At 44.0% G+C, this 26,860-nt stretch overlaps 1 protein-coding gene across 1 annotated transcript in view; it reads left to right on the top strand.

The window, feature by feature from the left end:
• Window positions 1-26,860, top strand: part of DAB1 (DAB adaptor protein 1) — an 895,228-nt gene that overhangs the window by 249,509 nt on the left and 618,859 nt on the right. The window contains exon 2 of the mRNA XM_081144806.1: window positions 16,266-16,425. The gene's annotated coding sequence lies outside the window, so the exon portion shown is untranslated. The remainder of the gene's footprint in view (window positions 1-16,265; window positions 16,426-26,860) is intronic.

Here is a 26,860-nt window from a genome sequence, read left to right as displayed (position 1 = left end):
TGCCCTGTAGGATCCAGTGGCTCAGCCTCCCCAGTCACCTGAGCTGGGCCTTCTAGGTGCTCCCCTGTGTGGGCTGTGTGCACTGTCCTGTTGTAGTTGAGCCTTGGTTGCTGTTGGCGTCACTGGAAGGAATTGACCCCCAGGCCAATCAGCTGAGGACCAGCTGCAACTACAGCCAGAGAGCTGCTGTGCTGGAGACACCCCTATGGAGCAGGATTTACTTCAGTGGAGCTTTGGTGTTCACCAAGTGTGCCCCTCGAGTGTTGCTTGTGGATGTGGTAGGGTTGTAATCCAGCGTGGTCGAGTCTGACCACCAGGTGCACTGTCTCTGGGGCCTCCCGGGAGGTGCAAAGTCAGCCTCTGCCAGTGCCTTGCCCAGGGCCACCCAGCATGAGCTACACAGCAAACCATAGTTGGCTGCTACTTGTGCTGGGCTTGGAGGTGCCCAGGAGAGGCCAAGCTATGAGCCAGTGCAGCTGCCGCTAGTGCCAGGCCTGGGCCACTTATCAAGCCGTATGGGGCCCACTGCTGCTTGTTTGAGAGACTTTAGGAAAGTCCTAAGCATAAGGCTCGAGAGGCCACTCGCACAGAAAAGCCCCTGGAAATGGCCTGGATGCGCTGCAGGTGGGGAGGGCAGGGCCTCTGGGAATCACGGGGCGGGGCCAACGGTGTGAGTCAGGTGCTGGCGACTCAAATATGGCGCCTGCCGGCTGTGAGCGGGGAGGACTTGCCACAGGAGCCATGGCCTCCGCCAGCCCGTCTTCCTGGGAGGAAGCCGCCCCTCCAGCTCTCGCCTCAACTTCAGGCAGGTTAGTTCCTCCCCGAGTGTCCCAGGTCCTTTCAGGCTGCTGCCCGGCGCTGGGCTCAGAGGGAGCATCCGAGTGAGTTTGTGCCGGGCCCTTTAGAGGAGCTGCTGGGGCTCCTGCAGCCTCCGCCACCCTCAGTGACAGTCCCTGCGGGTTTCACAGCCCGGAGCTGTGGGGACGTCTCTTCTTGGCCCTGGAGCCCTGGGCTGGGGGCCTGCTGTGGGGCTGGGACCCCTCCCTCCTCCCTCCTCCGGGAAACCTCCACCCCGAGGTGCCCTCCTGGGTTTAAACCGCGGCACTGGGTGTGGGCCCGCGGCCCCGTCTCTGTGATCCAGCCCCGATCCGCCCGCGTCTCCACCCCTCCTCCCGGTCTCGGTGCTGCTTCAGCTCCCTGGTTGTGGGGCTTCTGTGCAGCTGGATCTCAGGAGGCTCTGAGTGATGGTGGTTCTGTATTTTAGTTATGATTTTGATGTAGTCGCGGGAGGCGGCGGGTGCCGCTGTTACCTACGCCGCCATCTTGGTTCCTCTTCCATGCTAAAGAATTTAAGGATAAAGAGTCATGACATTGCCAACTTATTCTCAAATGGTTTAAGGAAAAAAATAAAGGGAAAGAGATAAGACAAGTGTGACAAAATATTAAAAGTTGATGAATCTAGGTAAAGGGTAGTATTCAAGTGTTCATTGTGTTATAATTGCGACTTTTAAGTAGGTTTAAATTTTGTTTTAAATAAAAAGTGTTTTACTATCCCTGATGGTTGATCCTATATAGACCAAGTTTTGTGTGTATAATGAATTCCAGAACTGACATTGTTACTGGCAATGTGAGCTCTTGGTTCTTGAGTTCGGCAGAGAAAGAATTCAGAGTCAAGAACTCTAATGCAAGAGGAAGGTTATTTTAGCATGCAAAGCAAAAGTGTGCTTGAAGAGAAGATCGAGAGGGCTGCTCAGAGAGCTACCTTGGCCTTTTAGAAAGAAAGCCACAGAAGCAGAAGAAGTGAGCCAGTTGGGCTGCATGGACTCAGGAAACAAGTTAGAGGCAAAAGAAGGGCCCTTGGAGACAGGTTCAGGGGACTAACCCTGGAGGATCTGCTGCTGCCTGCTGCTTCCCTAGTAGGAAGTCTCATGGAGACCCTTAGAGCTTAGGAGAAAGAAAGCAAAGATTCATGCCTGAAGACAGAAGGCGTGGGCATGCTCTAGAGAGAGTGTGCACTGAGTCATTTGTCTTAAGGGTTTTTATCTGTTTTCTAAAGGCAGGAATTTTAGGGGAGGTCTCGGGAAGATCTCAATAGAATATCAGTTTTCCAGGTTTGTCCTTTAACATGTTGATTTATCAAAATGAGTGTTTTGGGTCAGGGTCATGATCTCTACTGATTGGTTGGCACTAGGGTAGGGGGTCATTGGTCATTGCATCTGGTCCTGAGGCAGCCATGGCATCACTTCATCTGGTTTTGCTGTTTTTCTGGGCCTGGAGTTGAAACACAACTGAGGCCTAGATGTTATCTCTGGTTTGACCAAAACTCTGTCTCTGTGGTCAACAGACCTGAGGCTTTGTTCCTAAGATTATCTGATGCTGATCAGAGCCTCATTGTCCTGAGGTCTTAAGCCAGGAAGAAGGAGATGGGTGAGTCAGGGTGCTGGATGAGGCCAGTTTTTTCAGCTCTCTGTCTCAGTTTTCCCATTCCACTTGCCAAGGAATTTTTCTAGCTTCTTACTATCCTGCATCAACATCACTTGGGATTTGGTTTAGCCTGGCTGCTGGCCCATTAGCCTGCATCCCAGGAAATGCGGTGGGCTCTGAGCAGAAGTAACAGGGAGAGCTGGGGTTTGGCGGCCTCAGGTTTAGTCTCTGTCTGATTTGTACTCACATCATCTGCCTTCTCTTTGGAGTCTCTGAACTAACAAGCCATGAACACAGGGTCTGGCAGACTGAGAAGCACTGGTGATGAAAGCCTGCTGCCCTTTTAAGCAAAATGTGAGACCTGAAGCTGCCTACTGTGTCTAGATCCCTTTCCTGCTGATTAGGGAGGACCTGGGAAAGGAGCAGATCACCAGGCTGGGATGGGATTCTGGGGTTTCATTTGCAGGGGTGGGAGTGTTCCTGAGGGGAAGGGAGATAAAGATGAGATGAAATTACAATTGTGAGAGTTGGGGAAGTGTGGGTTTCAAAGAACATTTTTAGTCACAGATGGTTGAAGAGAAATACAGAGAACAGGCCCCAGCACCTCTTCCTCCTAGCTGATTGCAGGGAGGGGGGACTCGCTAATGAACACATTGATTTCCCAGCTCCTCGGAACAATAGCAAATGCTTTTCTCAGTTATCAACTGGAACCCCGCAGCAGGTGTGGGGGATGGAAGGGGCTGGTGATTCTGATTTTATCTTTGGGGTTTAGGTGAATAGAGAGATGATTTAAAGAGCAAGGAGGAAGGTCACGTAATTGTAGCAAGTGAGTTGGACTGAGTTGTCCCAACTTGACTAATTCTCCACCTTGTTACTAGGCAGCTTAACCTCTTTAATTTCTAGTTTATCTCATTGGTAAAATTAGAGTAATAATTTTCCTTTCCATGGATCGTGAGAGAACTAAACACATAGTTAATACATATAAAAAGTACTTTGTCTTAAAAGTATTTTGTCTTTTGCCAGTCATTATTCAGAAGTGTTTATTAAGCACCTACTGTGTACCAGGGCTATGCTAGGTTTGAGGAACATTACAATAAAGTGGAAATTATGGTCCCTGCCCCCATGGAACTGGTCACCTAGCAAGGAAGAGGGGTATTGGCCAAGTGATTACAAATGCACTGAGGTATACTGGCTGCTACTGGGAAGTCAGGAAGGCCTTCTGAAAGAAGAAATAGCATTAAGGAGACCCATCATAAACAGTGATACTACTATCCATCACCATGGAGCAGGGTCAGGGACTTAAACACTCACCCTGGTTGACCAAATGGACAAAGGTCTAAACCTAGTGAAGGAAGCATATTTTTTCATTGAGGAGATGCAAGCCAGTGTGTCCTCAGAGCGACCCCTGCAGTCTTGCTAAAGTTGTCCAGCCTTGTCTGCTGTGCAGACTCCCTGGAGACTGGCTAACATCCTAGAACAGAGCATTCCTCACTCTTGGAGGCTGACACCTTGATAACAAATATTGAGCTTTCCCAAAGTGGTCAGGTAATTCCTATCCCTGCCCCAAATAAAGACATAGCAGGGAACTGAGGTCTTCTCTTGGGGCAGCTAACATCCCACAGCGCACAGCCCAAGCACCACCTCTCCTTGGGGGACTGCCTCCCTCCTACTAGGCCAGCGCTTGCCTTTTCCCTAATAACTCTGCCATGAGCCTGTGCCTGGTGGCACTTGTGATATTTATCCCCAACCCTACCTCAACACTGCCTTTTACAAACCCGCCCTTGAAAAACAGGAATTCTGGAAGCTGGCAGGATAGTCTAGGATAGAAAGCACATGCCGGGGAGACAGAAGGTTTGCACTTGATTCCATTGGGAGTGTATTTCCTGAGCAGCCCCAGAGAGAAACTCAGCTATGGGCATTGCATGTCCAGAAGTAAATATACTTGTCGATTCAGGGAGCAGGGTCATGAAACAAAGGCTGTGCTTTGTGCAAGAGTTAGAGTAAAGGTGGAATGAAAGTATCACAGGGGTTCTGAAGAATCGTTTTGGTCTGTCACTCACTACTCCGTGGTCTGTGCAGATCAGCATGTAATTGCCATTTTATGGTGTCTGGTTCCCTCCTCCAGTGAGGTGGTGGTGGTCTGTGTATGTGAATGGTTTGGGGTGGGGGGGGCATCGAACCTAGTGACACCCAAGACACCTTCCATTGCTTTCCCCTTTGCTGTGTTAAACCTTCACCTGCCCTAATTGTTTGCCAGTATATAACACAGGGACAAACACAGCTTATGTTCTTTCGAGAGGTGTTTGCTGAATACGACAGAGAGAGAGGATTTTCTAAGGACTTCCACATCTGACAATGAAGTCAGATCATACACTTTTCATTTTGCCTGCAGGATCCAGAAGCAATTCTCATCCCTGTTGGTTTAGAACACATAAACCTCACACACAAATGAAATGAGGAGATGGCTCTATTTCATAAGGAATTTTTTTTTACCACGCACTCTCTATTGGAGACTTCATAAAAGAAAGCGAGGAAGAAAACCCTCACATTTGTAAGAAACTGCTGGTGTCCTTGAATATCTTCCCCACAAGCAGGGAAATCTGGTATTGAAAAAATTGAATTTTCTACATATGAAAGAACCCACTTATTGATGATATGGATAAATAAAACCGTTATGCAAATGTCAGTTAAGTTGAAACAAAAAACTCCACCCTTATTTCCAGTCTCTGGGACAAACCTTTCCCACAAAGGGCATGGAATAGATGGGGAAAGATTTGAGTGTGTTTTCTGAGTTAGGATATACACACAAAAATGTAGATTCATGCCAGGAAGGTCAAAGGTCAGCTGGTTAGATGTTCTAAGCACCTCATGTATATGGATTCACTAAATCCCACAACAATCCTATGAGTCAGGTGGCTATGAACATCCTTTTTTCACAAGTGTGGAAACAAGCCAGTAAATCCCTGGGGACTGCAAAGCTGACAAGCGGTGGTGCTGGAATTTGAACCCAGAACACGGAGCTCTAAGGTCTACAGACTTAACCACTGTATGGGCTGCTCGACAATGCTTTTCTTTTTATTAAGTCTCCTTGGTCCAAAGTCTCCCATATTTGATATAAAATTTTCATTAAAAATTTGACTATTATATACATGGGACCTTACTATTATTTCTTAAAATTTCATGTGAATCTACAATTATCTTAATAAAAGTTTTCTTTTAAGAAAACTTGACTAGCACCATAATGTCTATAAGCAGTTTCTAATGTATGAGTGAATTAAAAATTAAGGTGGGAAATGACCAATTTTAGAGTTATTATCACTTTGTAAATGTAAAAAAAATATTTTTATGGATTTGTTCCAGCAGGTGGTTGTGGTAGGCATGAAAGTGAGGTGGGTTGAAGTCCCAGTCACACTTTGTCTCGGGAAGGCCCCTTCACTTGTCTGAGCCTCAGATTCCTAAATATGTAAAATGTGATCATGATGCCGACTCCACCGCATTGTGAGGAAAGGCCGTTTGAATTCAGGGTTGCGTGATTCCCAAGTTGCTTGCTCTCTGCCCGGCTAGGCCGCCCTGAGTGGAGGCAATAAGTACCACCTGCAAGCAGAGAGCCTAACGCAGCTTGTCTGCAGTCCCCTGTCTGCTATCCCATCAGCCACTTTCTGTATGTGGCCTGGAAATCAGTGTTTTTCTGCAGGACCAGTTCTCAGATTGTATGTCAACTCCAGTGGGATTGAAACCTGTGCTCTTCCCAGTGCAATTTGCTTCTCTTTCCCTTCCCAAATACTGGGTTCGGAGTCCAAAGATCTTCTTTTATGACCTGCTTTTGCTGGGTAGCTTCCAGGAAGCCACTTCCCCAGCTGGATCTTGGGTTTCCCATCCATAACACAGTGCTTCTCATCTGCAAGCTGCCCAAAGCCCCCTCCTCTAATGTGTTTCCATCCTGTAGGGACAGTGAGAAACGGTTCCTCCACCTGTCTGTGTAATCCCAATGATGGTGTTGTAAATAACCTGGTTATTAATTAACAGGGAAGGAGCAAAGTGAAGGAAAATATTATAGGTATGCCCAGTAAACTCTGGGTGAAATAGGGAAGATACTTGTCTGTCAGTCATACCTGGGAACAGGTCATTGGCCAGAGTAGACATGGCCACTGCAAGCAGGGGAAGATCTGAAATATATAAACTCCTACACAAAGGGGTTCTCTCTCTTGCCCTCTTGGTTCACGCTCCTGGCTGCAGGACTCTCACACTCCTGCACCCTCCCTCATGGCCCACAGCCATGTGGACCCCACACACAATGGACTAATGGACTGCAACTAACTTAATGCTACACTGCATCCAGCTCCACCATGGAATGGAAAGTCTGGACACTGGCTTTGCTTCTAGCTCTGCTGAATCCCTAGCTGTGCATCTTCCAGGCCTGGTTTAAGGGAAATGGGATTTTGCAAACCAAGACATTTAATTCCATGCAAATAAAGCCTTTCTACAACATCTCATCCTCCTGTGGGGGCCTCCAGAAATGCTTATTCCAGCAGCATCCCAAGAACCCCACTTCCACTAGCAACAGAGAAAGGCCACCCATGCATTTTCCCAATAATACCAAGGATGCATCTCTCATCATTGATGTTTCTCTCTCTCTCTCCCTTCCTCTCACTGAAATCAATAAAGATATATTATATATACATATATACATTGGCCCAGGGGAAGGGAGAGGCACAGTCATGAGGCTGCAGTGTCCGTGAAAGGGGACTAGCTGTAGCTGGGCAGCCCACCCCTACAAGGTGTGAGATTTCTTTCACGAAGGCACCAGGCAGGCTCTAGCCATGGAAATCAAGATGCTATAATTGGAGAGACTCAGCGTGGCTAAACTGAAAATTTTGTGAAATCAATTGAGAGAAAAATCAATATGGGATTTTTTTCTCCACAATGAAAAGACAAGATTCCCACACAATTAAGAATCGGGCTGCGGTTTCCACTCTCTGCCTGTCATGTTCTCTTGTTTCTGTGCCACTACTGTTCATCAGAAATAATTAAACATTTTCCCATGGGCAACAATTACTTGCTTAAAATATTATGAGTAAGGAGAATACATTTATAATTACCTAACCTTTCTGAAGGTGAAAATATATATTTTCCTTTGATAGAACAGAAGAAGGAGTTCCCGGATATGCCAGCACACTGTGCTCCATCTCCCCCGATTACACTAATTGCCTTAAGGAACGGAACAATACGTTTTTACACACTCAAACCTTCTCTTTCATTTTGTGTCACTTTTAGGCATCAAATGATGGTTCCTCTTTCTTGTTGTTTTTGTAAGTCATTAAATAGCCAGCCTGTAGCTATTAGGATTGCCAGACAGCATCTCTGAGTTGCCCAGTGCTAGAATATAATGAGAGGGGCAATTCTCTCTCTTCTTTGGAGTTGGTTACAGTGTTAGCCACATGCAGACACAAACCAGGAGCCCAGTGTTTCATGCTTTTGCTAATTTCCTTATTTTGCCTTAAACACACACACAGTGAAAAATCAGAATAATCATCACAATAATTAACAATTATTTAGCTCTCACATACTGTTAGGCACTTCTAAGTGAATTACATATACCATCTCATTTAATACTCAACAAGTCCACAAGGCAGGTTATTGTTAACACTCCCATCTTAAAAATGAGAGAACTGAGACCCTTTAACTAATACGCTGTCTCTCAAATTTCTCTACGAAGTCACTGTGGTCCAATAGTTTCTGTTAACTGGCACAGAATATATTTCCTCTATAAAAAAACTGACTGTAATCATGTGTTAATAATAAAGTCATTTTTTCCTAACTTGTTTGGCCTTAACGCTAGTTTTCAAATCTATAAGCATGTAATAATAATAGTAATAGTAGAGGTATTAATATTAGTAGTAGCAGTTATCACTTACTGAGTGGGTGAGCATTAACTTAGGATCACTCTGCGCCCCATACCCAGATAATGATGCAGGGTAGACTATATCATGCTTGGTTTACACGTGGAAAAACTGGGACCCAGAAGGGTTAAGTTACATAATCAACGTCACACGACCTGTAAGCCATAAAGCGGGGGCTTCAAGGGATAGGCCCATCTCACTCAGCCTGCTTTATCCCGTGAATTGTGTGCCAGGCACTATCATTGGCTCTGCCAGTACATGGTGAATTAGGTCTTGTCCCTACTGCCAGCCAGGAGTTTGGTTGGCTTATACACCCACCAGGTTTCAGAGTCAATAGTTTGGTGTAGCTACATGCATGCTTTCCTCTAAAATGTTCTCTCCCTTATTTTAGGAAAACTGAGTTTTTGTAACTCTTCTACAGGATCTAAAGCTATGTAAAATTTTGTTGAGGTTCTGCAGAGTCTTTTAAAAGAAAAAAGCAGTATGCATTTTTGTGTTTGCATGCATCATTGGTATGAGGATATTGTCGAGTACTCAGTTCCTATCTCTGATTTTGTTTCTTTCCTTTACTCCATAACAGTGGGTAGCAGGCTCAGTATCCAGTATCAGCTTATCAGCAGAACTAGACTACTCTGTGACGCCAATTATGCTGGGAGTACAACAAAATTTAAAATATGGGGTCTCCCTCTCATTGAATACAGTTACTTATTTTGCAGATTTTCTAGAGGCCATAGGACAGGGGTTAAAGCCACAGCCCTGGAACCGGAGTGCCTGCCTTCAAGCCTAAGTTCCAGCACTTACTGGCTGTGTGATCTTGGCCAAGTGACTTACCCTTTCTGTGCCTCAGCTCCTCATTTATCAAATGAGGATGATGAAATCATAGTGCCTGCCTCATGGGTATGTCCTGTGGATTGAAGGAGTAAATATGTATCACTGCTTAGGACAGGGGGCTTGGTGCATGGACACTATGTAAGCAATGGACGCTGTGCTGGCCATTGTTATTGACAGTCATCCGTAGACTTGAGTTTCATTTATAATTTGAAAAGGACTTATTTTTTTAGAGAAAAAACCCCCACAGTGCTTCACTATGTTTATTCAGCTCTCAAAGGACCACCATATTCTTTCAGTCTTTTCTTCTGGGAATAATTAATACATAGCCACCCATTACAGATACTTGCAATGTAAGCTTTGCAGGCTTTTCCAGTGAGCTAGAGTTCTGCATTGCAGCAACGTGCTACAATTATCTCAGACCGGTTTACTATGTTGTCTTTAAACAGTATAACCCAAGTGTATTATTTGAACAGGCTGTAAAGATTTAATTGGTGGAACTGATAAACCTCTCCTCCCTCCCTGCCCCCTCCAAGCCATTAGGCGTTTTATGCTGCACATCACGTAGTAAAATTAATCCAGACTGAGTTTACCCCTTTTAAAAAAAATTATTTTTTTATATTTTTATTGTTGATAGTATTACAGATATTCCCCATCCCCCCTTGCCCCTCCTCCACCTCCAGCCTTCACCACACTATTGTCTGTGTCCATGGGCAATGCATATATGCATTTAAATTATTTGGTTTAAGCCAACCTCTAGTCTTTACCAGCTGTGTGACCCTGAGTAAGGTATTTAACCTCTCTGTGCTTGTTTCCCGCCTTCACAATAAAAGTGATAATGCTAATTGCCAATAGTAACCTACTTTGTAGGGTGGTTGTGCTGACTAAAGGAGTTAATACTTGTAAAGCACTTAGAACAATGCCTGGTTCAAGGTGAGCACTAGGTAAGTATTAATTGCCATTATTGTCATCATCTGATTGCAAGCTAGGCCTATCAGATGCACCTCATTCCTTGGGGCAGGCGAGTGAAGGGAGGTTATTTAGGGGAGGTTCCCACAGTAGTTGATAGCAGATCTTCCTACTTACAGGATGGTTCCTGACCAGCAGTGTCAGCATGTTTTGGGGTTTGTTAGGATGGCAAAACATCAGGCCCTACCCCAGTACTGAATCAGAACCTGCATTTTAACAAGACCCCTAGGTAATTCTTTTGAGCACATTTTAAAAATTGAGAGGCTGGAGAGAGGGAGTGTATGTCCATGGCTGCTGTCCAGATTCCCATCACAAGATCCTCAGGGTGGCACCACTCCCTGCTTAAATTACCATTTACCCTCCTCCCCCCACCATGAGACCCACCCCATTCTTCCTGCTCCCTCTCTTCTTTCTTGTGTTCTGTTTTTCCAGCTGTTGCTTCCATATTTTTCAGCCTTCTTATGAAAAGAAAGACCATCAGCCAATCAAGATATTTCTTTACTCCAGTGATTTTTTTTTTTTTTTTTCAACTTGGGCTACACATTACAATAACCTGGAGAGCTTTGTAAAAACTTTCCAGCGTAAAGTGTCCACCCCCAGAGTCTGTGATGCACTCGGTCTGGTGGAGCCTGAACTTCAGTAGTTTGCAGTGTTCCTCTGGTGACTCTCACATGCAGTTTGAGAACTGCTGCTTCACTCCATGTGCAGCGCCTCATGTACTCACGAGGGCTGTGCAACCTGCTCACAGAGGCCTGTCCCTGGCTCCCCTGCCTAAAGGCCCTGAGTTGCTCCACAAGCCTGTGACTGCAGAAGGCTGGTCACTTGATGGCCACCAAGACTTGGCTGTCGTCAAGTTTAATGAGATAGTCCTCAGCTTGTTACACTGTTGTCTTGTTCATAAAAATTATGTTTCAGCCCTCTGGACATCTAATTTTGCAAATCAGTGTCAGGTATGGAAAAGACCCTGTCACTTGAAAACAGTACGCTCAGTAATTTTAAAGGTCAAAGACGCACGTGGAAATGAGCTTTCAGCTATTGAAATACATGGACTTAAACACACAACAGAAAATGTGGCCTGATGGCACACTGGTTATTTATGTATATATAAATTAGCCCGTTAGAGTACTGAGGACCGATACCCTGGTACTACTCACTGATTATGGTGCTAGTGTGGCAGGGAAACAGGTAAAGGCAGAAAGGGGGTTCTGTTTTAAAGACACTGTAATAATAGCTCTCATTTATGGTGTGTCTACTTTATAACAGGCAAGTTATTTAGTTCACCTCAAATCCTCACAACAACCCTGCAAGAAGGAAACTCAGGCTCATAAAAGGAATGAAACAGTTACTAGGATTCCATGCCAGGCCGTCTGACTCAAACACTCCCAGCTCGGCAACACACACTCCTTATGGTCAATGACAACGATGTCCAGGGAGCGTGCTCCGTGCAGCTAGGCACCCGGGAGCAGGGCTACCCCCAGGGTAGAGAAGTTACACCAGGCATTATTTTCTTTTCAAAGAGTATTGCTGGCTTAACAAGTGAAATATGATGGGTCATGTTAATTTTTTCAGATGTTGGTTCTGATTAATTTCCTTATTTTTGAGCGATCTGACTGGAGTGCGTTGCATTGGGAGTAATTAAAAGACAAGGATGGGTTGCTTTGTTTCTTTGAACTATTAAGCTGGGGAAGGGGAAAAGAATGATAAGCTTTTAAGCCCAGCCAGGCGTGGCTCAGCGGTTGAGCATCAACCTAGGATCCCGGAGATCCAGGTTCGATTCCTGGTCAGGGCACATACCCGCGAGTTGCGGGCTCCAGTCCCATTGGGGGGGAGTGTGCAAGAGGCAGCCGATCAATGACTCTCTCATCATTGATGTTTCTATCTCTCTCTTCCTCTCCCTTTCTCTCTGAAATCAATAAGGATATTTTTTTAAAAAATCATAAACTTTTGAGCACTGATTTTAGTGATTATACTCCTTTCAGTTATCAAGGCAGAGAAATACAGATTCCCAGTCACCCACACCAAAAGACTGCAACACGTGTTTTGTTTCTTTTTTGCAGTTGGTCAAAATTGTGTCTCCTAACTGTTTTGTGTCTGGGACTAAAACTGAGCTCACTTAGCAAAATGTCTGTTTTGATAAATCGGGAACAAAAAGACCAAAACTAATGACTTCCACAGAGGAAGGTGCCCTGGGAAATATAATATAGACTAGTGAAATCAGGGGCTGGTTTACTGTGATTCTGTGTACCCATCTGATGGGGAGTATAAATAGTTCTCTTTACACAAAGGGACCCAGGGAACAGTGAATCAGGGAATAATTGACTTGTCTTGGTATGTTTGTGAATGTGCATTTTTATCTGATGGCAAATATGCTGTTGGCCTTTGAGTCAGTCACCCACCGTAAAATTCCCTCAGCCTCACAGGCACCAAGATAATGTGCCCACCCCCCAACCCCCCAAAGAAAACATTTCAAATTAGCATTAATCAGCCAATGTCATATTTGGGGGCCCTACAGTGAAAGCCACCTACTGCAGCTGAATGCCATTCAGCAGGCAAGAAGTGATTTGCAATATAATTTAAATGAAGAGTTGGCTTCGTTTCCCATTTAGAACACACCAGTATGGAAAACTGATTGTCAGACATTCTGGTGATGTGCATCAACTTGGCTATTCACTCAGAAAATGAAGTTTCCGGAGACACCGGCACATTTAATTTATTTCCTTTTTCCCTGTGAAGTTAACTTCGGCTTGTTAAATACAATGACTACCCAAACCACAGAAAAACCAACACCATTAATTTTAATGCTCATAACGCAATGGAAGGAGATTATATTCATCTGGGATTTTCCCCCCTATTAATAGAATGTTTACTTGCCCCTCTCCTTATGAGTTAATTATTATTTTCCTTCCACAATGCTCTGCTTATATCTGAGCAGTCAGTGTGCCTGTTAGTGTCTTGCGTTTATGGACTGCTGGTGATTCTACCGTTTTGCAGTGTTGATCGGTAGCTCGGCAGCGTGGGGAGTGCATGTGTGGCCGACAGCAAGGCCATGGGTCCCTGACTGAACCCTCTCCTCTATTTTTATAAAACATTTAGTTTTAGTAGAGTTTCTTTTCTAAGCTTTGATTGAGAGGTTGAATGACTCATTTTCAGTGCATTCTACAGTATTGAGCTAAGAATAGGTAACTTTCCCCCTCTTATCATTTGAGGCATTTATTTATTTATTTGTTTGTTTATTTATTTATTTATTTATTTAAAGAATAGCTTATTGATTTTGAGAGAGAGAGAGGAAGGGAGAAGGAGAGAGAGAGAAACATTGATGTGAGAGCACAATATTGATCTGCTGCCTCCCACACACCCATGCCAGGGATCGAGCCCGAAACCCAGGCACGTGCCCTAACCAGGAATCAAACCTACAGTCTCCTGGTGCACAGGATGACACCCAACCAACTGAGCCACACCAGCCAGGGCTGACTATTTATTTTTAATACATCTGTTTATTTATTTAACTGACATATAGTGAGCACCCCGTTTGTGCTAGTAGTGTACTAAAGTATTAGGGATTTAAAAATAATTAAGACATCATCGCCACCCTCAGGGAGCTCATAGTTCCGAGCAGGAATTGTAACAAGGAATTGCAGCATAGTGAGATGAGTGGTACAAGAGAGCTGGGCACAAAGTAATAGAGGGGGTGAAAGAGGGCACTGTCCCTGGAGAGGGGGCAGGAGATGCTGGAGCTAGATCCTGGAGACCCAGGCCTTAAGTTCTTTGAGTGGGCAGTGAAATGATGGATGAATGTGGGGAAATGTGGGATAGGCAGAGGGACAGGAATGCAAAGTTGTGAAGCAAGCCTTTTGTTGGAAAACCTGTATAGCTATTTAAATAATCATATAAGCTGGCACTTAAATGCTCACCATTTGCCACACCTTGTTTCAAATCATTATATGCACAAACTCAGTTAAGCCTTATAATGACTCTTCAAAGTAGGTATTATCAACATCCCCTTCTCCAAATTAAAATTGATACCTGGAGATATTAGGTAACCTGCCAAATATCCCACAGCAGTAGGATCAGGACCAAGAGTGGAACCCAGGTTCTTTAACTTCAAAGCCTACATGTTTAAATATTATGCTCAAAGCCTCTTTGCCCTTTTGAGCCTTCAGTCCAGCTGTGCAGGAAAGACCTGCAAGTATGACTGACATTCATGACTGTGTCTAAGTAGGGATAATAACAGACCGATCACAAGTGGAGAAGATTAACTGAGACAGAAAATATATAAAGTGCTTAGAACTGTGCCTGGTACATGCCTAAGCACTTGTTAACTACTGGTATTATGATGATTAATGTCTTAAAAGTAGTAGCCTCCGATAATCCTTAGGAATTCAATAGTACTTAGGAACTCAAACCACTTAGGGGCAGGTTCTGCAAAAGGCATTGGTCAAGAAGCAGTTTGTGTAGTTGGTGGCATCTGATGCAGACCTAGCTGGCTTAACGGTAGAATTCTTTTTTATTTATTTTTTTAAAGTTGATTTTACAGAGAGGAAGGGAGAAAGAGAGAGACAGAGGGAGAAACATCGATCTGTTGCCTCCCACATGGGCCCCTCCTAGGGATCGAACCCACCACCTTCCAGTGTACATGACGATGCTCTAACCAAATGAGCACACAGGCCAGGGCAATGGTAGAATTCTTACAGAGAGGACTCGGGGGAGTATTTTAGCAAGAGACGCTGGGATGCAGAAATGAGAGCGGACTGACAAATTTCATCATGTTTAAGAAAAGTAAATACACTAATTTGATGAAAGCAGAGGGTCTCTAAACACAAACAGGGAAAAAGGTCAAATAGGTAGGTAGACATTATTTACAACTAATGATATTTATTACTTAGTTGTTATAAAATCTTTCTGGGTTTATAGGCTCATTTTTTTCCCCATTTGAAAAGTTATATAACTTGCTTAAGGTCATCCAGCTAGAGTGAGAGAACTTGGATTTGAACCAGTCTTTGTTACTTAAAGTGCCATGCTCTCTTGACCGCACCACATGTTCATTTTCACAGCTCTAACCATTCTAATTCATCATGAACATTTATAGAATGATTTTTACAGTGAAAGAGGTAAGAAAAAAATATGAAAAATGTGTCAATGTGTTCTCAGAGTTGTGCTTATCAATCACTATAGCCCAACATTTTCCCAGTTAATAGCCTGTGTCTACTTTCATTAAAATGAAAAGAACTGGTCTCTCTGATTTCCTGTATATACGTCCCCACCTCAGGTTTCCCATTTGTGTGCACCTGTTATAACACATACCATAGATAACATCCCACCTCCTGGAATAATTGCTAATGGTTAAGAGTTTGGGCTTTGAAGAATTGCCAGGTGCCAGGGTGAGAATCCCAGGTCTTTCCTTCATAGCTGTGGCCATGAACAAGATTCTTAAATTCTCTATTTCCTTATTTGTTTAAAGATGATAATAATGGTCCCTACATCAGTGGGTTGTTGCTAGGAATAAATGGATTAATATACAGAGAGACTAAAAACTGTACTTAAAATGCTGTGATCATTCTTTAAGTATTAGCATTATGACTGTCACTGTTATGCCTTACGTCTCATGTCTCTTTAAACAGAGAACTGTGACTGGCTCTGTTGGTGAGGGTGTGGGAAAGGTATCTTTTCATATATTGCTGAAGAGAGTGTAAAATTATACAGACGTTGTGGGTGGTAATTTGACAGTATCTATCAAAATTTCGAAGATGTTTCTTTAACCCCATGATTCTACTTCTAGGCATTTATCCTATAGATAGATTCACTCAAGGGAAAAATGTATAATTTGTACCTTTTGAAATTTAGCCTGTATAACCCAGTCCAAATTCTTAGACTAAAGACTGATGGATGTTTTTTGCTTAGGTTCTACCCTCCACATTGCCTAGCACGATACTAGGCGCAGAGGCGCGGGCAGATCCCCTCTGTTTAGCCCGGCACGGTTCTCACGATCTCTGTGCCCAGGCTCACCTCGTGCGTCACATACGCTCCAGAAGGACGCTGCGCCCCGAGCCACTCACTCCGAGCTCCACTGCGACAGCTCCGTGCTTCCTCCTCCTTCCTCCTCCGTTGGTTTGCTTTCAAAACTGACATACACTTCTTTCATCGCAGCTATGTCCTTGGCTTCTCTCGATGACGATTCCTGACTCGCGGCCCTGGCAGTCTTGGGAAAACATCCAATTTCTTCAGTCCAGACCTCGGGGCCCGCCTTTCCCCAGTGTCGCCCCCACCCAGCCTGGACGTATTGGCCAAGCCGTTCTCTAGGACGCGTGTGAGTCAGATGCTTCATTCTTTTATGAAAATAGTTCCAGTCGCCCCTTCTCCTCCCTCTGCACCCTCCACTTTTGAGCATGATTTTGTATCTCTCGAAAGCTGTTGTAATTCTCTCACTTTCTGGAACTAACTGCCTGCCCTGTACTAGTTAATTCTCTCAGGTCCATTATTTGTTTAATCACTGACTTATTCAAGGCAGTGCTGGCCAGTAGAACCTGAGAACTGAAAGGCACAAGCCTTTGTCGTCCTGTGTGACTCCATTCAGGGTTGCTTGTCTCTGACTTAGATTGGAGACTAAATGGATTAGAATAAAACCAATTTAAGGGAAAAAAAGGAATGTTCACAGACACAGAAATAGAGATTCCTGCTATCTTGGCTGCCTAAGATCTGCAGGCCTCACCAAGGAATTTAAAAAGTAATGTTTCTTATCATAAGTGACAGAAATATGCTGCTTTCTGCATCAATAGATATGAAGATTAAAGGGTCCAACCGTATTAAACAATTTTGCACAGCACCAGGCACTCTGGGCTCTGCTCTCTGCCTTATTACCCTTCATCTTGTGGCTATTTCAGGCCCAATTTAAGAATACAATGCAGTCTGGCTTTGCAAATTGACATCCTTTAATTTAAAGTGTCTTGTGGGAGAATTAAGAAATTATGGACAATTATTCCCCCTCAGTTGAAAGCTGGATGGCATCCTGAGATCCTTGTACATTAGCCATTTGAACTGATTAAGTCACATAATTGAATTACACCTTTGCCCCCCATAATATCGTGTGGCAAATATGTCGGTGTTTTGTGCTGGGAAATGCCTCCATAAAAATGAAGTAGGAGCTGGCGTTGGAGATTGACCCAGGTGTCAAAGGAAACATCAGAGCCGAATGGGCTGATGCTTGAAGGTTTTGTGGGGGAGGCTGATTAGCAGAGCAGGCATTCCATTTAGGATTTACATGAAAATTCACAGATCCAGACTGCGAACATGACACGGGGAGGCAGGCATCCTTCCCTAGGTTCCCTTCCCATCATCTTTCAGTGTGCAGCTCAAGTGCCTGCTGCTCATTCTCAAAGCTTATTTTTTTTCTCTTTTTAACATTGCCCATGAACAGAAATGGTTGGTTTGGTGTACCTCCCTTTATCCTGCATGGCTTCCCATATACATGTCAACCCTGGCGCCTCCCACATGACGACAAAGCTCCTTTCCCAGGCTTTGTGGCTGGGCTAGGGACCATGTCCACGTCACCCAGGATGGTCGTAGTGCTCAACAACTGTTTGTCAGATGCGGATTTACTTGGAAATCTCAATCGTTTCATTTCTAAGCTCAGTTTTCTTTTGTGGAATGGGAATCAGAAGGAGGCGGAATGTGTTAGTAATTTTTAAAGCTCGATTCTTAAGTCGGAGTTTTGCCCCACTGATAGCCTTAGACCATTTAGTCAAGGATTTAGTAAACACCAACTCTGTTGAACAGATGTTTGCTAGGCACCTGCTAAATACAAAAGCTACGGCAGGTGCTGAGGGACAAAAAATAGCCAAGACCTATTTCCTGTTTAGGACCTGAAACTCCGGTTGGGGATTGGAGAGGCCTGCACGGGAAATAGCCCTGGCGACTGAGAGAGCAGGCGGGGGGCTGATGAATAGTCCTGGACCATGACAAGGGCAAAGGTACCTTCCACTGCATCCCTCTCTGGTTTGTACTGCTGTTGGGCTGCCCCCTCCTACGTCACCCATTTGGGAACCCAGCTGAGAAGAAAACAGACTAATGTGGCCTGGCCAGAGGTGTGCCTTTCATTTGAAAACCCCTCCAGAGGAGAGAGGTTTTACAGCACTGATCTCCCCCTCTCACCCCACCCCAGCTCCCAGCTCTCCAGCACACTGCGGAGCCTTCCGGGTCTTCGGATTCTCTGTCTATCCTGCGTGGCATGAGAATCTCTCCCCCTCTTTGAAAGCTCTTTACCTTTTCTTTACCTCTATCAAACAGCACTCCTGGAGCTTTAAAACCCAACTATAGCTATCTTCCTAAACGTTTCTGTGTGGAAAAGATTAATCAAGCCTGTCGAACATTGAGCTGGAAAACCTTTAATATTTCTGAAAGATGTAAAGCTGGCATATTTATCACATGCATCATTGAGAATAATCTTTTTTTTAAATAAAAAAAATAAATGCTTGCTGTAAAATATCGCGGTGATGAGCACAGTGGGTAAAAGGCTCGTGCAGGGGTCCCATTGTGATACTGGGATAGAGATTCCTGCAAAATCTTTCCCCGCCATCACTCCCCGAGGAGCCACCCATCATCTATCACACGCCTATTTATTTGTATGAATGTTTCATATTGTGGAATTCTAGATTCTTGGTGTGAAGAGGAAGGGGAAGTAGGAGAAAGAGACTAATTTTTGTTGAGCGCCTTCTATGTATTGCATCTGCGCTTTACGTGGGTGGCTACGTTCTAATTTCCACAACAATCCTTCATAGGAGGCACTATTACCACTGATTTATTGACAAGGAAACAAAGATTTGAAAAGTGAAGCAATTTTCTCAAGATCACATAAATATTCATTTGCAAATCCAGGACTTGACCATAAGCCTGTAATTCTTTCACTCTGTACGTGGTGAGTGCCTAGCTAATGCTTAACAAATGGTCGGTGCCCATGAAAGGCTGGCCCAAGTTGTCAGGAATGTTAGTGTTAAGTTTCCTGGGGATTCTTAATAAAGGTCTTTATTCTTCAGGTAGGGAGGCTGTGGAGATGGGTGGGCACGAGCCTCAGAATCTGAGCTGTATGTTTTGAGATGTGTAACCCAGCAGTGGTGATGGTATTACCTGAATCCGAAGAGACTCACTCACTCAGGCTTTTTTATGAAGATAGCTAATGCAAACCCTGAATTTCATTATTTATAAAGTATTTCACAGGCACGGCCCAGTTTAATTTACTCTGCAGCCTTGTGAAGTAATATCATCGCTACTGCCATTTTACAGATGGGGAAACTGAGGCCCAGAGACATGTCGGATAAGTCCTGCCCAGATCACTCAGGCAGAAGCAACTGAGTTGACTGTGTAAAGCCACAATCTTCCCACTATACTGTAATATTTTTAATTATTCCCAAGTACTAAAAAAAATAAAATTTTGAAGCTTGAAAAGACCTTAGAGACCCATCAGTCTTGTTTCCCAGATTTGACACCTGCGGCCCAGACACTACAAGTAGTGTCTCAAAGCCCCATGCTACGTCCAATGACAACAGAGAGGAAAGGTGGCTTCATTTGGATGGGGACAAGCGGTTAGATGCTAGGGGCTACATATCACACTTAAAACCAGGGAAGGCTGCATGGAGGTGGTGACTCTTAGTGATATCCTAGAAGGAGGAGAAGGATTTTAACAGAGGGAGGAGATTCAACAAGTGATACTAAAATGGAAGAAAGGAATGATTGTGCGGCAAAATGACAACATGGTGGTCCCATGGGCGGGGGCCCTTCAAGGAAGCTCGAGTTTGTTGTGTCATTATAATTAGTTGTGTAATTGCATTCCCAGACTGCCACCGTAAGTGCTGCACACACGGGTAATTAAAGCTCCTGCCAGCCAGGCGGTATCTTCTGCCCGCCTCCACTTCTGCTCCAGCTTTGCCTCAGAGGGAGCAACCAAAGGAAAGGGCCTATGGTTGGGAAGATTGACAATCGTGATCGCACGTTCCCTATAAGTATACCACTCTATGTTTACCAAATGTATTGGGGGGAAAAGATATAAGACTTAGAAGGAGGAACAGCTTTCTGCTCCGGGTTGCTGTGAAGGCAACAGGACCATTTCTGGAACTCTTTTGTGTAGGCGAGATGCTTCCCCAGTTTACATTTAGCAAACTGTAATTAGCATCAGCAGGAGAAGAGAAACGACTGTGTTAGGGAATACCGCTCTCCTTTGCACAACAGCCTCTGTTCTGAAGGACTGTCCCCAGCACTGGGCTCTTCTTGTGGGGAGGCCGTGTACAGATGCTTGTTCTGGGGTGAAGAACATACGTGCAGTAGGGGGCAGAGGCCAGCTGATGATCCACTTCAGATGCAGAGTAAACCTTGCTTAAGTATCGGCCAGTTGGAGTCACAAGGCTCCTGTGTGGTTTCATTCATTCCATAAGCATACGTGAGCCCACACCCAGGTAAGCCCTACTGTCTGCTGAGCACTGGGTTAGATGCCAGGGGCTCTGTGAAAAGCCGTGCTGGTCAAAGAAGGATTTATGGCATATACACAAAGAACCAGCTGAGGCTCTTTGATTTGGGGACCATGCGCAAATCAGATACTCCTTGTATTATTTAGGACAAGTTATGGTAGTTGCCTTAATCAACAACCCCTCCCAACCTAAGATTTAACACAATAAGAGTGTATTGTTGTTCTTCATGCAATCATTCAGGAACTCAGATTTTTTCTGTCTTACGTATTTCACTGTCATCTTTAACATGTGGCTTCTGAGGTCTCTGAAGGAGAGAAAAGGGAAGATGATGCCTGCAAGATTTTTAGGGGCCTTTTCTGGAAGTGGTATACATTCCTTCCACCCATGTTCTGTTGGCCAAAATTCAGTCATATGCCCCAACTTAATTGTAAGGGAACTGGGAGATACAGTTTAACCATGGGCTCAGTCTAGATAAACACACTCATGTCTTGATATGATCCCTTCAACTCAGTTTCTAGTCAAACAAGTGCAAGATGATCTAAAAGACTGCCCTTCATGACCACTTTGAGGAGACCCTCCAGGAAAAATGATTTTTTAGTGTAGAATTGAATGCTACTGGTAAGAATTTAATTCATATAAGTTATCTGGGAGAGCCTGAAATGACTTCATAACTTTTGACTTCAGAATGCCTTTTCCAGCATTCCATCCTAAAAATAGAAATTACAAAGCTTTGTGAACAAACAAGTTTATTTCCACATTACTTACAATTTTGAAAAAGGCAAACAACCCAACTTTCCTAAAATATGAAGAAAATGTTTTTCTGAGGTTTTTCACATTCAAATATGTAGTCATTAAATAAAATGTTTATAAAGAGTTTTTGTTTTTAATGGCATATACACATGAAGGTATGCTTCAGAACTTCATATACAACACAGGTCCAAAGTTGTTGCAACCCTATGTTTGGGCATTCAGACATAGACATCTACAAAAGGCAAAAGGCAAAGCATCCAGATATTAGGAATAAGGAAGGCTTTCATTTCCCTCTTGATATTTTTCTTCTAAATCTGATATTATGATGAGTATGCAAAGCTTTTGTAAATATAAAAGTAAATCAATTAAAAAAATTTTTAAATGTGAAGTAGGAAGAGGAATAGCTTTGGATAGGGACTGAATCAGGTGGAGGAGGATGATTCCAAGTATCTCAGGAGGGAACAGCCAGAGGGTGTCTGTGTGTGTGCAAGCTACGTCCTAGAAAGTGTCAAGTTTAGAGGGGGAACAGCAGGCTGGAGACCAGAGGATATCATCAAGTTCAGGATTTATGCAAATACTTTTCTCAACGAGGCTAAAGAGCACAAATCTCAACTTTAGCCTTCAAAATAGGAACGCTGAATGGATTTAAAAATTCAAGATTAGGGCAATGGGTTCAAGCCCTGGCTCCACTAGCTGTGTGGATTTGGGCATGTGTCCTATCCACTATGAACCTCATTTTTAAAATGAAAATAGTACCACTTTCTTTATGGTCTTGCTGTGACATTAAATGTGATCATATTTTCATATAGTTGGTGTGTGCACATAGTAAGTAGGCCCCAAGGGTCAAAATATGAGAGGCTTTAACAGTTGGGTCTATGAACATACTCTCTATGAATTGCTAGAAACAAGGTAAGGATGGAATTGTGATGTCTGTTAATGATGGTGTCAGACAACACTTTCTATTAGCTGTGATTATTTTAGCATCTGAGGAAACAGGAGAGACAGAATCCAGTGGAAGCTAAAGCCTGACACCCTCCACCAAGCTCAAAGGGGTGCACGTTGGGATAAAGCTCCTTTCTCACTGCAAATTTTCATAATCCTCTTCAGCCTTCATTTCCCACCTCCATCTCTACCCCCCACCAAACTATCACCTGGAGCTTTAGCCAGGAGGGGGGTCTCTGTTGCTATGACCATTACTTGAAATTTGGGGATGTTTATCCTAGGGAGTCTCCTCCATTTTTTCTTTGCATATTCAGCTTGTCATCCAAGCAATCAAGGCCCACTCCATGTCCAGTCTGCATATCCACTAGGAGAAAGTGAAGCCTTCCTAATGAAATCTTTTAAGACACATATTCAAAGGCTAAGGGCTTATAGTTTTTGACCAGATGATTTTGGGTAAGGAGGCATTCAGTCTGACCCTGCACCTTACTACAGAATTAAAGGAAAGGAAAGTCAGTCCCAGAAGTCACATAAGTCTTAGTTAGCTCAAGCTGCTATAACAAAAATACCATAGGCAGGGTGGTTTAAACAATGGACATTTATTTCTCAAATATCTGAAGGCTGGGAAGTCCAAACCAATGTGCTGGCACATCCAGCGTCTGATGAAGGTTTATTTCCCGGTTTGAGGATAGTCATCTACTCTTTGCATCCTCACACGGCAGAGAGAGCAGAGAGGAAGCCATCTTTCTGCTGCTCTCTTCTTAGAAAAGACACTAATCCCATTCCTGAGGGCCCCACCTTCATAACCTAATTATCTCCCAAAGTCCCCACCTCCTAAAACCATGGCATTGGGGATTGGGATTTCAACATATGAATTTGGGGGACACACAAACATGCAGCCCATACCACATCCCTGATGCTTAAACAAGAGGTCTTGAGCCATTTTCCCAATTCCATCTGAAGATAGTCTCAACAGATCATTACAGCCATTACCTCAAGAAATGAACCCATATATGTGCCAGACATGCCCAATCACTGTCACACCCAATACGTATGGCTCTTTCATACTGTGTTTCCTCCATCAAGAAGAGTTTTGTTTTTCTCCTCTGCTGACTGTTTCTCCCCCACCCCCACCCCAGGCACATCTTTATTTGCATGGCTGCTAAACTGAGTAAAGATGGGATGGAAGTTCTGGGAAGTGCTTTTGGATCTTATTTTGCGGTCTACACCCTTTCCCTGCACAGTTGAAGAGTACAGATTTGTTGATGATTCTGAAATGTCCTTGACATACAGCCTAAAGCTCTTCAGCTTAATTTAAATAGTGCCCAGTGACTTCTAAGAGAAAAGAGCATGAAAGGAAATTGCTCTGTTTGCAGCTTAGGGATTCTCCCAAATTCTAGAACGTTCTCTGATTTATGCTGCCGAGAAGCCTGTTGCTGATTATGCCGGGTGCCCCCTAAATTAATGAGGGCTGAACTTGGAGGTGACAATGATCACTGAGTCTCTGGAGCAGAAAATACAACACTAATATATATGTTTCAGAAGTGTCCTTTTGTCTATATGTTTGGAGGAGAAAGTGCTGATGAGGATCAATTTTATATTGACTTTAAAATTTTCAATTGACCCAGAGCTCTTTTTATTAAGTAATGTGCACAAAAACATTTCATCCCAGGCCAACTTGAAGGCTCAGAGAATTCCCTTTAGAATGTGGCAACCTGGACAGAATTAAAAATGCAATACTGTTATTCTTTTATTCAACCTTTAATAAACATTTATTGAGTACTCGCTGTGCGCTCAATTCTAGAAACTATGCTAGACTATGAGCAAGACACAATCTGCCCTCAGGAATGTAACATCTAATGAGCTTAACAGATACATCAATGACCAGTTCTGGCCTAGCGTGAAATGTTTTGTTAGATGTGAGTACAGAGTATGTGGAAACACTGAGGAAGGACTCACAGAATGTATCTTGTGCACTTGGTGAGAACTGAGCTATTGTTGAATGAATGAATGAATGAATGAATGAATGAATGGGAGAGATGGCTCTGGACCTAAGATTTGAAGGGAAGTAAAAATTAGCTAGACTAAAAAAGAGGTAAAGGGCATTTGGGGCTGAGGAAATAGCATGTACAAAGACAGGAATGTGTGGTGTTTTAAATATAGCCCAGGTGTGGGGGGAGGCAGACAGTGGGCTCCAGGTAGTCAAGAAATAGACATGAGGAGCTTGGCTATTAAGCCACCCCTTGTGTAAATAAACATACTGATGGGAGGCAGAGTGGACCCAAGGGAACTTTTACCCGTCTAGAGGGCAGGTCTCAGCACACAGGGAATGATCACCTAGATGCATTATTTTTTTGTTGTTCGGATTGGAGATTATACATAAAGGAGGTAGTTACACATGAGCTCACCTCCTTTGGACACTTCCCTGAAGAGGCAGCCCAGTAGGACCATAGTGCCTATTCTTCCTCTTTGTTGGTGTTGCAGTTTTGTCTTGTTTTTGTTTTAATCTTGCTTGAATCCTCAAGCCAGTCTGTGGAAATGCGAGCATCCCTCTTCTGAGCATGTTCCTCTGGGTTGTGGTTTCCGGGCTTTGGCTCACAGGTCAGAAATCCTGTCATGCTCCCCTGAACTTGACTCACTGGCTGCAGTGGCCTGGCTGATTTATGGCTGTTTCTTCCCACGTTAGATCTTAGCAAACAGACAGCTGTGATGTAGTGGCTTCATTCTACTCACCTGCTGGCATCTTCATGTTTGGGTCTAATAGCTTGTTAACTGCTCTGAGGACAGGCACTGCCCTTCCTGGCTACCATTGAGCGTGGTCTCTATGGAAACCACATCAGAGCGGGGACCAAGTTCATTCTTCAAGGCTTTCCTTCTCCATTTTTCTCTGGTGGCTTCTGGGTAACCTATAATGGTTGCAGCCCTGCCTCACCCTGCCAGGAAGCCACTGCTGATTTAAAGTTTCTTGAAGGAGCTTAATGAGACACTGCCATCCTCCAGCCTTGTTGCTTATCCTGCACTGCGCTTGGCCCAGGCCTGCAGGGAGCTGTCTCTTCTCCTTTATCATCTTTCTCTTTGGCTTTCCCCAGGTATTGCTCTCGCTCTCGGAAAGCTTTGACATTGCTTCTCCGGATATCTCTGCTCTCTGCTCATTAATGTCTTGGAACAATCCCTTCTGAATCTTGGCATTCAATATCTTTTTTGTTTCCTCTTTCCCCTTTGTTTAGTCATTCACTCATCTCTTCAGAAGTGGCTCCCAAGCTCTCTGGCCTCCATCTGTACCAAAGAAATTTGTGTCAAAGAGAGTCGTATAGACACTTCAGATATAATAGCTGAAGGGACGACCGATGCGTGTGTGATTGGACTCTAGAGTGTTGGTTGCATTCAGGATGCCACAAGGAGACTACCGATAACAGCGAACATTCACGTAGAGCTTGTTATACGCCAGCCATCTTGGTAAGCACCTTACGACTTCACGATAATCCTACAAGATAAGTCCTCCTATTGTCCTCATTTTGCAGATGAGAAAAGTGAGACACAGAGAGCTAAGGAACATGGCCTAGGGCCCCCCAGCTGTTAAATGGCAGATCTAGGACTTGAACTCTGACTCCAGAATTGTACTGAACCGTGGGAAGTGACATTTTCTATAGACGTATGTTTTCACCACCAGTAATGGCTCATTTTTTCAAGGCTGAATGCCATATGCAACACCAAGATTAAGTGCCACCTGCATTGTGAAACCACCCACCTTCCTCCACATTAAGGATAAGTTCATTTTTTTTTTCATTTGGTAAATATAAAAATTTAGTGGTTGTAGCCCTTTCATTCACCCGTTCAGTGAGGGTTTATGAAATGCCTCAGTGTTCTGTGCTACATGCAGTGGCTACAATGATGAACAGAGTACAAGCATACCCAGCTCTCACCCTACTTACCTTTGAAAAAAGAAAAGCAAACCAGAAGATTCATAGACAGAAAGACAGACAGTTAGAGATAGCTTTATACATATGCATTCCTGTAAACTATAGCTATATTTATATATTCCTATATTTATCTATTGGTCAACCAGTCCATTCATATTAGAGTTTTTCTAATTAATTCCTTATATGACAAAGCTCCCCTTGTCAGCCTGACATTTAAGATCCTCCATAACCCATCCTCGGATACCTTTCCAGGCTTATCTCCTACTAGTTCTTGCCTCCTGTTCTCCAACTGCCCACTGCAGACCCATCTCCCAGAGAATGTTCCTTATTGGAAACCATCCGAGAGCAATCACACTACCGTGCTTTAGCTCAGCCTTTTCTTCTCTGCCTCAGGCACCCTTTTCAATTTCCCTTCTCACATTTCTCCTTACCTGAGCCCTTTCCAAACACCAAGGCCAGGCTTAAAAACCCTCCTCTGAAACTTCCCCAACCACATCCTTATGCACACACCTATTAATCTTTCCTCTGCGCTCCACGTACGTGAGCACACCCCTCTGTCCCAGGGCCTGCGACGCTGTCTTACCTGCCCACTCACACATGCGCTCTCCTCACTAGCGCTGTGAACCCCTGGAAGGTGAAAAACGGGCCTTATTTCTGGCTGCATTCCAAGAACCTAGCA

This window comes from Miniopterus schreibersii, assembly GCF_964146895.1.
Source record: "Miniopterus schreibersii genome assembly, chromosome: 8".
Lineage (NCBI taxonomy): Eukaryota > Metazoa > Chordata > Mammalia > Chiroptera > Miniopteridae > Miniopterus > Miniopterus schreibersii.
Note: the sequence above shows the minus strand (reverse complement) of the source record. Positions and strands in the feature narration are given on the sequence as shown.